Here is a 12,694-nt window from a genome sequence, read left to right as displayed (position 1 = left end):
AGGATTTTTTGGAAGCAAGAGAGATGAAAAATATGCAATCCGCCTTCGCCGGGAATCGAACCACGGACCTCTGGAATACCGGCCCAGCGTGCAGAACTACTACACCACGAAGGCACGCTAAGAAGGCGGGAGTAATACCTTACAACTGTATTAAGTTGGGATGCACTATAACTGCTACTTGCGTTGATTAACAATAATACTACCCAATCAAACAATGATACTTTATTATATAGTATAGTTTATGAAGTAGACATATTGCAAAAATTCAAACAAAACTTAAAACAAGAAATTTTATAAATTTGATTCAAGGAATTTAAATATTACCCTTGAAATAATGCATTTAAAAGTCTGGAATACGGAATTATTCTCTAACTTTTTTTTAAGAATTATACTAAATGACTAAAAAAAATGTTACATTTAATAAAATGTCAAAGTATACATAGAAGTGTGCATTCAAATCAGATCAAATCTTTAGATACAATCGAAATCTCATTTCGATGAGAGTCGGAAACGTGTTTTCTTCCAGCTAAAATTAAAATTTGGATCTCTTGATTCGTAATCGAATACTTGAGAGACTAAATTAAAATTTTGTTCCGAAACTAGAGCTTAAGTTATCCATGTCTTTCTGCGGGCATGTGGGATCTCTACAGTTTTAGAAAACTCTTACCTTAAAGCAAAATTCGTGTGCGATTGAATTCGTATTCCAATAATCTATATATCAAACTGTTTAACATGCCATTAAAACATCTTAATAAACAATTTTTCCAGCGAGGGCAACAGTAAAGGTTTTTGAATGAGTACTTCAAGTATCACATGGTGCGAAAATCAAAAAGCAGGATACATAAAATCATATAAGGTCAATAGGTAAATAAAAGCATAAATTGCCTAAATGGTATAATAATAAAAATCTCGCTCAGAATGTTTTCGCATGCTTAAAAATAGAGCCCCTTTTTGACAAGCCAAAGGGCAAAAATAATAATTTAAGCTTTAAAAATCAGGTACTGTCAGAAGCTGTTAAAGACACTTTACAGTACTTAACAGTTTTAAGAAGCAGGGGTGTTATGTTACGTAAATTTCAAAGTCCTCCACATGTTTCGGTTTCCTATAAAATAGCTTAATGATTCAATAATACAATCTTGTGCCATTTCAGAAATGGCTACCACCTTTTCTCTGACACAGCATTATATGAGGATTTCTTGTTTTTTTGTATTAAAAAATTTTTTTATATAAAATTTTTTTATTTTAAAATAACTTCCATAAATTTTATACCATAAATCCACCATAAATTTTAAAATAACTTCAAAACGCACAATTGAAAGATAGAAGTGAAAACATCAAAGCGAACAATTGGCTCATTTTATTTGGCTGAAACGCAGATTTAAAATTTATACAACTACCACTAGCTATATCAAGCCACTTGGATATTTATTTGTAACCCCATGAGTTCATATTATTCCATATTGTACACATATACATCCACTGATGTGGCTTAATATATTCTACATGGGAGTGTAGATCTAACTGCCGATAAATAGATTTAATGGGTATGTGATAGTATTTTCTGCGACTGAACCACACATCTTATAGTGCAGTTGAAAATTTTTTTGTGCTCGGAGATTTATGATTCCTGTGTTTCACAGCGTGTTATAAGGCCCCATCTGAGATCTGTTCAAAAATGTTGACTGATTTAAGTGCTTCTGATAAGTCTCCAAACTCAAATGAAAGTTCCTGTAACCATAATCTAGCATCAGTAATATTAGGCAGCCCATACAATTTATACAATCTTTTGCCGATTCTGAATTTAAGGAGTTTCCTCCAAAAGCAGATCCTTCCTTCTCTGCTAAACAGCTGAACGAGTCACACAGGGCTGCTCGTTTGTACCAGTCAAAATATTAGAAATTCCATACCCAGGAAACTCTATTTTGGGTATTTATCATGCGTACGTTTGCTGTCTGGGACACCTAAGATCCATATAATAAAGGGAATGCTTCATAATCCTTTCCCTGTAGTTAGCAGAGGCCTCTCTACTGAATGCGGCTGTTACTTTAAATGGCATCATAGTATACTGGTATTCTGTGAAACGGTTCCTACTAGTTGAAGAAAGTCATGTTTATCCAGAGTCTCTTTAAGCCCACATCTTTACTTTAAATCTTTTTAAGGCCACATTTTTAGATTTTTAAGACCAAAACTTTTGCCGAAATTCTCAAATTAGTGATACGCTCTTGAAATAGCCGTATGTGAAATTTCTTTACTGCGCTTCTCTCTCCGAATTGCTATGACTCATTTCACGAGTTCTAATTACTAGATCATAATAAAAATTGCTTAAAGCGTTTGCTAATCTTAGGACAGAACTGCTTTCAAACCTTAAGATATTTCTCCCGCCTTGTTCGCATGCCTTCGTGGTGTGGTGGTCTGCACGCTGAGCGCGTAATTGAGAGGTCCTCGGTTCGATTCCCGGTGAAGGCGTTGCTAAATTTTCATCCTGCCTGCTTCCAAAAAAAATACCTAATGTCTCTACAACTTCTTTCAATACTCCACTTAGGAATAAACCTCATACATACATCGGAGCACCCTGCTTGTTTGTCGAGCTAGGACACATTATTTCTGGGACCCATTGTTTCAAAAGAAGGACCATATCTTGAATTAAGGCATGGTGTACCAATATTTCCAAATATTCCTATTGCATATTGATTAAATCAAAATATCTGAAAAATTCGTTTTTCTTTTTTTAATCATTTGTATATTATTTTAAATATCTTGATACTCTAAATTTCAAATTTCCATAGCTTTTCCTTCTGGGTATTACAGTGTGTTGCGTATTGTTCCTTTTCTCACTTGTTTGCTAGTAACATCAGAACAAGCCCACACAATTCATCATGTGAAGCAGTACACTATTGCGAATGTCTTTGGCCTTGAGGACCATACAGGTAAGAGTACAATTTTGCTCAGTTCCGACCCCAGTTTTGAAGAAGAGCACCTCGGGGTGTCGGGTACGAGGGTCTGCCCCCTCTTATCCTACCATTAATCCTTTAGGAGGACTTTCGGTCGTAGTATATTTAGAGTACGGCCATGCTGCAGAGGCACTATAAATTTGCAAACAGCCATGCCTTCTCCGGGATCCTTGGGTACGCCTCGCAAGATTTGGTCGCATCCAGTGAGAAGAAGCAACACTTTGCTGTATCAGCAAACTAGTACCAAAAAACTCGGCAATCCTAACTAGTTGCACAGTGGCCGACAAATCTCTTCTCAAGCCCGAATGTTGTGTTAGAAGCTGGCTTTAATAACACTGGATGAGAGTCAATTATTAAAAATTATTTTAAAATGTTTTTTCCAGCGTGAAAAGCAACCTGACATGATAAAAATTACTCAGATAGATTTGACCAATAATTTTCTTCACAGTTTACACATGCTAGGATTAGATTGGTTTGGTTTGATTTACGTAATTACGGCAATGCATAGAGGGGCATCTGCCAAGGGGAAGGGATGACTTCATGGATGACTTTTTAAGACGAACTGGCTCTTATGCACGTTACACATGGGGAGAACTACGAAAACACAAATGTAGCCAGACCATTCGCGGGATTCAAAACCCGGACCGAACTAGCAGAATTCAGCGACTTTACCGCTCGGCCACTGGTGTGCCCCTAGGGTTAGATTATTGATCCAAATCATTCCTGTATATTAAAATATTATCGATTTGTAATTTCACTTTTTCATAATTTCAATGTTTCTTAATTCCAAAATCAATATTCAAAGTTTTTTTTAATTTATTTAATTTAGACTTAAAATTTGTTAGTCTTTGAATTTAATAAAGGATATTTTTAAATTTAATTGAGATACTTTATGATAAAAATTGTGTTTATACACTTTCCTCAATACGTGACTTTTATTTCTAATTTAATGATTGCTTTACGGTACTGAAAAATATTACTCCCATTATTCTTAATTGAAGTTTTTGTTTACATGCACATTTCAAACATTTTATAAAATTTTTAATTATTCTTCATAATACATTATTTTATTTTTGGATTTATTATCGGTTTCGGTTTTCTGTTTAATTATTTTAATGAAAATTGCCAAAGTGCGTATCGATTTCAGTCGCTAGGGGCTAAGCTGTTAAATGCACATATCTAAGATTAATTTCATGTATTTGTGTATTTATCAGTTTAAAAGACAGACTTTTTTTTTTTTTTTTTTCGGTATGCCAACTTCCTGACGAATATGCGAAAGGAAGATTAAAATGCATTATCATTTTATTTCGCATTTTGCATGTGTTTATGGTGATTTATTTCACGAATTTTATTTTTGCATTGCGTTGATTCATTGGAGAGATTGGAAGATCTCTCATATTTCTTTTCCAATGGTTGTTTGCATTAGCGATTTTGATACTTTTGTACCAAATCATTAATCTAGATGGAATATGATACTTAAATTTGCTTAGATTATGTTCTGATTTTAGTAATTATCATTGCTGAATTAATGCAGCTTTTAATGCACCCTACAGCGCATACTTTAGATTTTGATTTTTAAGCTTATATATGCAGAAATTGCGATATATTTCTCTCATTTTGCGTAGTCGTTTCTTGTTTTTCCTCATGTGTAACGTGGATACGAGCCTATTTCCCTGGGAAAATCCTCCAAGAAAGCATCCCTCTTTACTTAGGCAAATAACTCTAAATTACTTTGATGTAATCAAAGAAACCAAACCGTGTTTTTTTTTGTTTCCATTGTTTTAGTCTCAATAACACATTGCCAATGGAGTTATTGAGCTGAAAAATCATTCCTGCAACAATTGAATACTCAGTTGTTGCACCTCCCGCAATTTTACTACGTGAAAAAAAAAATGGAGCGATTTTCGAAAATTTGTCAAAATATTAGAAATTGCAAATTTCATTTAAAAGTCCTTATCGCTCTTTTGGAGTGTACAAACATTAAAATTCTGAGATTTTTAGTTTATTCCTTAAATTAATATACGTGCGAAAACTCATTTAAACATTAATTCAAAGTAAACTTATTGGAATTCTGAAACATGCGCTTCCCCGTAGTATGTTGTCCCCGTATTTTACCATCCACGATAGTCTATGCCCAAAATTCAAACTCAGGAAAATCTAATCAGGAAAAATGTGAAGCATTGATGACAAACATTGCGCATAGCAATAAAAACCAACGGTGAGCTAAATAAAAGCTTTGAAAATGTTTTTCTCTTCATTTAAATGCTAAGGAAGAATTCTACAGGTGTTAATGCCTAGAAAAGCGTGTTTTCGTTTAAGATAATTACAGGTTATTAGTATCGAACCTTAATAGCCTGAAACAGCTATAATTTATTATCCGAAATGGCTTTGCCCCAATTAGTAAGATTAACGAAATTATAATTTATTTCTCTATTCGTTTTCATTAAGGTTATGTATATTCTAAATATTCGAAAGAATCGATAAATATCAGAAATGGTGTTGTGTAGTGAAATTAAATGGTTTAATTAATTAAACCATTTAAGTCTTATTTAAAATTTATTTATCAATTATTCCAAATTATACCATACAACCCTTATTTTATATAGTCATTAAATTAATTTGTTTTTCTATTAATTGGGGTCTTTGTAAGTTAAGTTCAACGCTTTTTCTCACTCAAGTTTCTTAATTCACGCGAAGAGACAATAGGCAATGGGTGAATTTTTGCGCAATATAGTAGTTTAAGAATACTTAATATGATTTCCTATACTTCAAACTTAGACTGTAAGCAGAAAAATTTTATGTTTCATTTAAAACTCCTTTTATTAAGATAGATGAAATCGTTTTAGACATACGACTGTTTAATTAATTAAACCACTTATTTTCGCTACGCAACAATAGGAATAGAAAGGAGTTCGGGATTAACAACGATATTTCAATAAACCTTATAAGAGATTTCTCCCGCCTTCTTAGCATGCCTTCGTGGTGTAGTAGTCAGCACGCTTGACGCGTATTCGAGAGGTCCGTGGTTCGCGTCCCAGCCAGGGCATTGCTCATTTTTCATCCCTCCTGCTTCAAAAATACCTAATGTCTCTACAACCTTATAAATGTATGAAAAATAAACGCATTCACAATGGAAAATATTTACTCCATCAATTTATATTCTGGTGTTAGTGGCTTAAAAGCTTTCTTTTCTGCATATGTATGAATGAAATAAGATTTTAAATATAACATTCAATACATCTGAAAAACACATAAAAAACTGAGTTAAAAGTTTTCTTTCCAATATTTCGTTTAATTGTACTTTTTATTTAGAAGTACTTGTTTTATTCTTAAGTTATAAAGTAAATTTAAGCAGCACGTAAAATGTTAGGCAAACTGGAAATGCAAGTAATTACATTTTATGGTACTGAACCCTCCTTTCCGCATGCCTTGCTGATGTAACTGGAACCATACTTGACACATATTCGAAACGTTCAGGGTTCGAGTGCCGACGAGAGCATTGCACATTTCTTAGGTCTCCTGCTTCAAAAAATGTAATGCCATCTATAAGTGGTGGACGACTAGGGTCCTGCGCATTTTTCACGTTTCCTGTTTCAAATTAACCTAATGACTCTACAACCTTCATCAAATTAGGGATTTATTATACTTAATCTCTGCATGAAATTTCGAATTCTAACTGTGTACTCAGTATGATTCGAATCATGGACCTTTCATCTGTTACTTGGGTTTGTTAATCCTTCATATCATGAAAATATGCATGAAGAAAATATGATAGTGAGCCAAAAGAAATGTACTTGAAATATGTTGTTCGGAAAATTTTCACTTTAAAATAAACTGGAAAAGTAAAAAATACAGATAGAGAGTGAAATTTAATCTCATTTTGTTCACATTTTTTCTGAATACTTTTAAGTTATTTTCCAAGATTGAATAAAATAAGGATGTAATATATTTTATCTTTTATGGAACTGAAACATTTTCTGGTGCACACTTGTTCTCGTATTTTTTAGTCTTCTTTTGGAACACATTTGCTGTTTTGAGGAATATTTTAGATACGTAACAGAATTTATTTTTTATGCACTGTGTATTTGAGATTTAAAATGGTTTTGCCGATTTGGGAGTACTGAAAGGATCATCCCCCATTCACACTCAAGAGATACACAAGAGATCGGATAAAAGATTCACTCTCAAAAAGGTTCTAGTTATTTTTTACTTCCTCTTTTAGAGTGACTTAGGTTCATGAGGAGTTAAATCACAGAAAATTGAAACCATTTTATCCATAAGCGCATGATTTTATTTCCTTTTATTTTTACATAAATATTCATCCATATATTAGTAATATTTTTTGGTGTTTACTAAATTTTGCATCATTCACATCCAAAACAACGAAGACTTGATTGATTATAGCGTAAATTTAATGAAAAACGTTTTATTTAGTATAAGAAAAATGGTTTACCGTGAAAAGATCCGTATGCTGCCAAATAAACTTCTATATATATGAGTTCTATAGGTGTTCTAGGCCACTCTGTGGGTCTATCTCTGCGTGCTGGAGAGGCGGGAACAATCTCCCGACGAGGGGCGGCCAACGGGCCCGCCACCCATCTGCGAGTGGCCTCCCATCATGGTGGGCATGAGCAGTTTTGGGCGGTACATTTTGAACATCATACTCACAAAGCTATACTCAATAGTAAAAATTCTGTCGTAGCTGGCAATACTCGTAATGGGGTCGTTTTGTCTGGGCAGGTGTAGGTGAGTGTTACACATTGGGACCGGCTAATTTCGTTTCATGTAGCTTTTCTGGAGCATACGGGTTTAACTCACAAACTCAAAATCCGATAATCAGACAAACACATTTTACAAATGTTAATATAAACAATATAATGGCCTTCAATACATCAGTTAAATTTCCTAACATTTTCAGAAGAATGAAATTTATCTGTATTCTAAATGACAACAATCATCCACAAAATTTTCAGCTATTTCAAGGCTTGCATATTGTTTACAAAAACCTTTTGATTTAAACGGTCCCTACAAAGTGGCTTAGACCGTAAGAGTTAAAGATCTTGGTGACCATAGCCCCTTATGTATAATTTTCTCTCCAGAAATCTCTTTCGGCATTTTATAGTGGAATCTATTGTGGGATATTTCAATCCATTCTCCTGTATCCGGCAATAGTGTACTTTCCCTTGCATCGAAGTAATGACCTGCAAGATAATACTTTTTAAGACTTAGTGCTTGGTTGTTTTAAGGAATAAAAGCCTGATAACAAATTATCAACACTGGATATACCAGGCAACTATTCTCGCAAGGGACAGACAGCCAAGTGTTGCTGACCTGATTTCTGTAGCAATAACTTATTGAGTCTAATTAGTATTGGATATGTTATTCCACCGTAAGGCACTTGATGGTTTTTCCAAATAAATAAACTCTTGCGTCCCTTTAACCTCAATGGGTGAAAAATGCATTACTTTCCTCGACCAGTTACCAATATTATCAAACCTTGGTTACTGTCATGAGGTAACGCAGCAAAGGAGGAAAATAATAAGCCGTTTACTTGTTATTGCATGTTCAGCTATCAAAGCTTCCCTACATATCTAATTGTGACTTAGAAACGTAACTGAAAAATTTGTAAGTTTCCTCAAGTTCCTTGATAAGTAACTTTGAGTAAAATTATTGACTATTCTTAGGAATTGTTCAATTCAGACTCCGGGTGCAGCAGATCGATGTGAAAAGCGCTAAGAATCTTCCGCTCAATGATCGGACTCTTGTTCGAAAGCATTCGTGAGAGAGAGAATTCTTTAGTAATTCTGCCATCACAAAGAATTTTTCCCAGTGTGCACCAAAGTAGACAGATCAATATTATACTTAGGAAGAAGAGAAAAGGACACATTCATATCGCCAACTTTATGGGGAAATCAAATGTGCAGCCTTCGTTTCGTACTAACAATCAGTCTCTACCAACCCCTACATTGTTAAAGGTGACGCTTAGGTTCAATGAACATGGCAAAACTCACTATGGCTATCTGCTTAAGGGAAGGGATAACTTCGTGGAAAATTATCTAAGAGAAAGTCGCTCGTATTCTCTTCTTCAGGTAATGATAATGAAATTTTATCGCATCATTTTTATGAATAGGTTCTTTTTAAACATTTTAACTAATTTTGGTAATTTGGTAAGCATTGTTAACGTTAAATTGGTGTCTTATCATAGCAACATCTTTATTACTAATTTATTTAGATTATCTATTCTCGCTGAAAATTCACAGGTACTGTTCTTGTTGGTTACTGTTATTGGAAAATATTGTTTGTGCACTAGTAGTCACAAAATTAGAATAATTACGTAATTTATTCTCACGAAATATTTACAGTAAGATTGTTTTGTTTGGAAGGGAAAGTTCTTAAACACCTCTTAGGCGAAATCTTTGTGATTTTGTATTATTTTCTGTTTGCTGGTTCAAATGCAAAACTCTTCAAGCAGAAGAGCTCAACTAAAATAAATGTGCTGCTAAGGATTGTATAATTAAGTCTTTATATAAAAATGTTAACAACTCATAATATAATGTTAGCTAACGATGAAATAATCTAAAAGCAATATTGTTTGCCACCGTTGCGCTTTGCTATTTTGAACAGCTCACTTCATACATAAAGTTTTGTAGTTCAATTCTGAGGACTAATTTTTAAACCAGTAAGTCTATCGCAAATAATCGGTTTAAAAATATTTCATTAGAGCGAAATATGCACACCAGGATCTAATTACTTTGTCTTCTTTTCAGTCTTTAATCATACGTTATTTATATTTTTCTCTTTTATAAATATATTAAAAATTGTTTATATTTAATGGCAAACTATTCAACATGCTAGAAATGTACTCTAATATTTCTACATTATAATTTTATTTTTGCCATTTTGCCTTTAGTATCCATTTATACATGTTCAGGAATTTTAACTATCTATTTCATCGCTTGAGTTACTATTTGTACTTAAATTTCTAGTTTAGCCTAATTAATGCCAAATTAAAGCACGCAAGTTCTCAATATTTTTACAATATATACTTAAAACTATCAGGTTCAGTGTTCCGCCTTACTTGCTTTGGGAACATGCAAGGACCTGACTCGGAACAGGGAGCTTACTAAAGCTATGTTCAATAAATGTGGGAAGTAGACAAGATACACAGGAAGGGTATACGAAACCCTTTATTTTTCACTCTTTACAATAATTTCCGAACTTCGGAATACAGAGACCAAACACTTGTGGTCTGAACGTAAGAATATAAAAATATTAACTAAACTCTAACTTAACCTTGGAATAATAAACAAGGGCCTACGTGGAAGATTGGCCGTATATTAACAGGAAACCGTACGTAGTACAGAGTTACACTGTAGTACAGAGTAGTACAACTGTTAACACTACGATACGTTTAAAATTATTAAGAGGATTAAACCTCTGGCCTAGAAGGCAACCAGCAACCGAGTAAAACTGCTAATGCAAGCGGCCTGCTTCGACTAACTCCTTCCTCTCTCTCGCTTGGCAAAAAGCCACAACTTAAGTACTTGGCGTTCGCCAACAAATTTGCATAAATAAGTTAAAGCTTTTAATTCTGGCCGGAAGTAGAAAATAAGAAGCGATAGTAAAGATTTAAAATAAAATAAACGTTAGTAAAACTTAAGATCCTTACAAAACTACACTTTTTTCAAAAATTAAGGAAAAAAATTTCCCAAAACAGATATAAGTCGTTCAAAAATAAGCGAATCCGTATAAAATTTGAATATGTTGTCAAATAAGAATTGCTAAGTAAAACTGCAGTACGTAAATCAGTGCCGCTGCAGTCGAAATACGTTATCTGCGAGTAGGTTAAAACCGCATGTTTCAGAACAAGCCTGTAAATTACTCTGTGATACTAAGATAAGAAATCTAGGATTGTTAATTTGTAACAATGACCTCTGTAATACTTCTTTGGCGATACGAAGCAACTCCAATGATGGAACACAGCAATAACTTTTATTTAACACTCAAAAAATTGGCGACATACAAACAAGAAAAAAACATATTCTATCATTTAAAAATAAATTACATTCTTCGTGCGAGAGTCGCACGAGGCACTCGAATCTGGTTTCAAATATTGCCAATCACAAATACCTTAATGTTCATCTATTTAAATTATTTAAACTACAAGATTTTAATATTATTTAAATCTGTTACAAGCTCTTCCCCAACAGAGAGACTTTTGCCGAAGGGAAACGTTCTGTAAATTTCGAAAGTTTATAAGCTCAGCTTGCTCAATTGCTTAAAGAGAAAAGATAACTTCTCTCATAAGTTTCCAAATTTTCAGGCCGAAAATTTTAAGTTTTAAACAAATATTTTTACACCACATTTAAATAGGAAGAAAATGGACAGTATTCAAATTAGTCTTCTTTATTTTTCTTGACGGCGCCTAGATCTCTTCCATGGTGGACCAGTTCCTCGGCTATAATTCACAGCAAAGCCTTTACTCAGTTCATCTGTGCCTTTCGGATAATATTCATTTGTCATTTGCTTTCGACAATTGTTTTCTTCGTCTATTAGTAGCGGCTTTGATATTAAATCAGAAGCCGAAAGATGATAACGCTGCATTGCAAAATGATTCTCAATATTAATTTCTTTATCGGTTTTCAAATTTTCGTGAACATCTCCCACGTTTAATTCTGGTGAATTAACTTCTTCAAATACATCTCTGGATGCTTTATTTTCTTCCTTCATCTGTTCCAAGATCTGCTCTTCAGCTATTTTTCTTTTCCTTTGAGCTCTAGTAGAAATGGCATTAAAATGGTATCACTAAGTTTACGTTCAAGTGATAAACTAATAAAATAAGGCAGTTCAGTGTTAACAGGAAGTAATAACCTGATATCACTAATATTTCGTTCAGTGATGAACTAATAAAATAAGACAATTCAATATCAACAGGAAGTTACGTTCAGTGATGAACTAATAAAATAAGACAATTTAATGTCAACAGGAAGTAATAACCTGGTATCACTAATATTGCGTTCAGTGATGACCTAATAAAATAAAGCAATTCAATATTAACAGAAAGTAATAATCTGATATCGCTAATATTGCGTTCAGTGATGAACTAATAAAATAAAGCAATTCAATATTAACAGGAAGTAATAATCTGGTATCACTAATATTATGTTCAATGATGAACTAATGAAATAAAAATACGCACGATTATTCGATCTTGGTCGGTGCCTCCAAAATAATTAAGACTGTAATACTTCTTTGGCGATATGAAGCAACTCCAATGATGGAACACAGCAATAACTTTTATTTAACACTCAAAAAATGGCGACATACAAATAAGGAAAAAAAAAACATATTCTATCATTTAAAAATAAATTATATTCTTCGTGCGAGAGTCGCACGAGACACTCGAGTCTGGTTTCAAATATTGCCAATCACAAATACCTTAATGTTCATCTATTTAAATTATTTAAACTACAAGATTTTAATATTATTTAAATCTGTTACACCTCTAGGCATCATTTACCCCAAAAAACTGCAATGAAGAGCTTTTGGGAGCCTAAAGATGGTCAAATGGCTACATGTGAGTCCTTCTGTGGTTCATAGACTTAACAAATTCTAACCACACATTTGGCATCCAGGTGGCCTAGGATGGCAAAGGGCTACGATGTGCGTCGATGACTGATATTTGTTGTTATATTCACGAAGGTATAGAACCTCACCTCCGACTCAGCACAGATCCTCCCTTG

The sequence above is a fragment of the Stegodyphus dumicola genome, chromosome 3 (genome assembly GCF_044657685.1).
Source record: "Stegodyphus dumicola isolate Sdum_Otavi_A_Nest chromosome 3, ASM4465768v1".
In the NCBI taxonomy this organism is placed as follows: Eukaryota; Metazoa; Arthropoda; class Arachnida; order Araneae; family Eresidae; genus Stegodyphus; species Stegodyphus dumicola.
Note: the sequence above shows the minus strand (reverse complement) of the source record.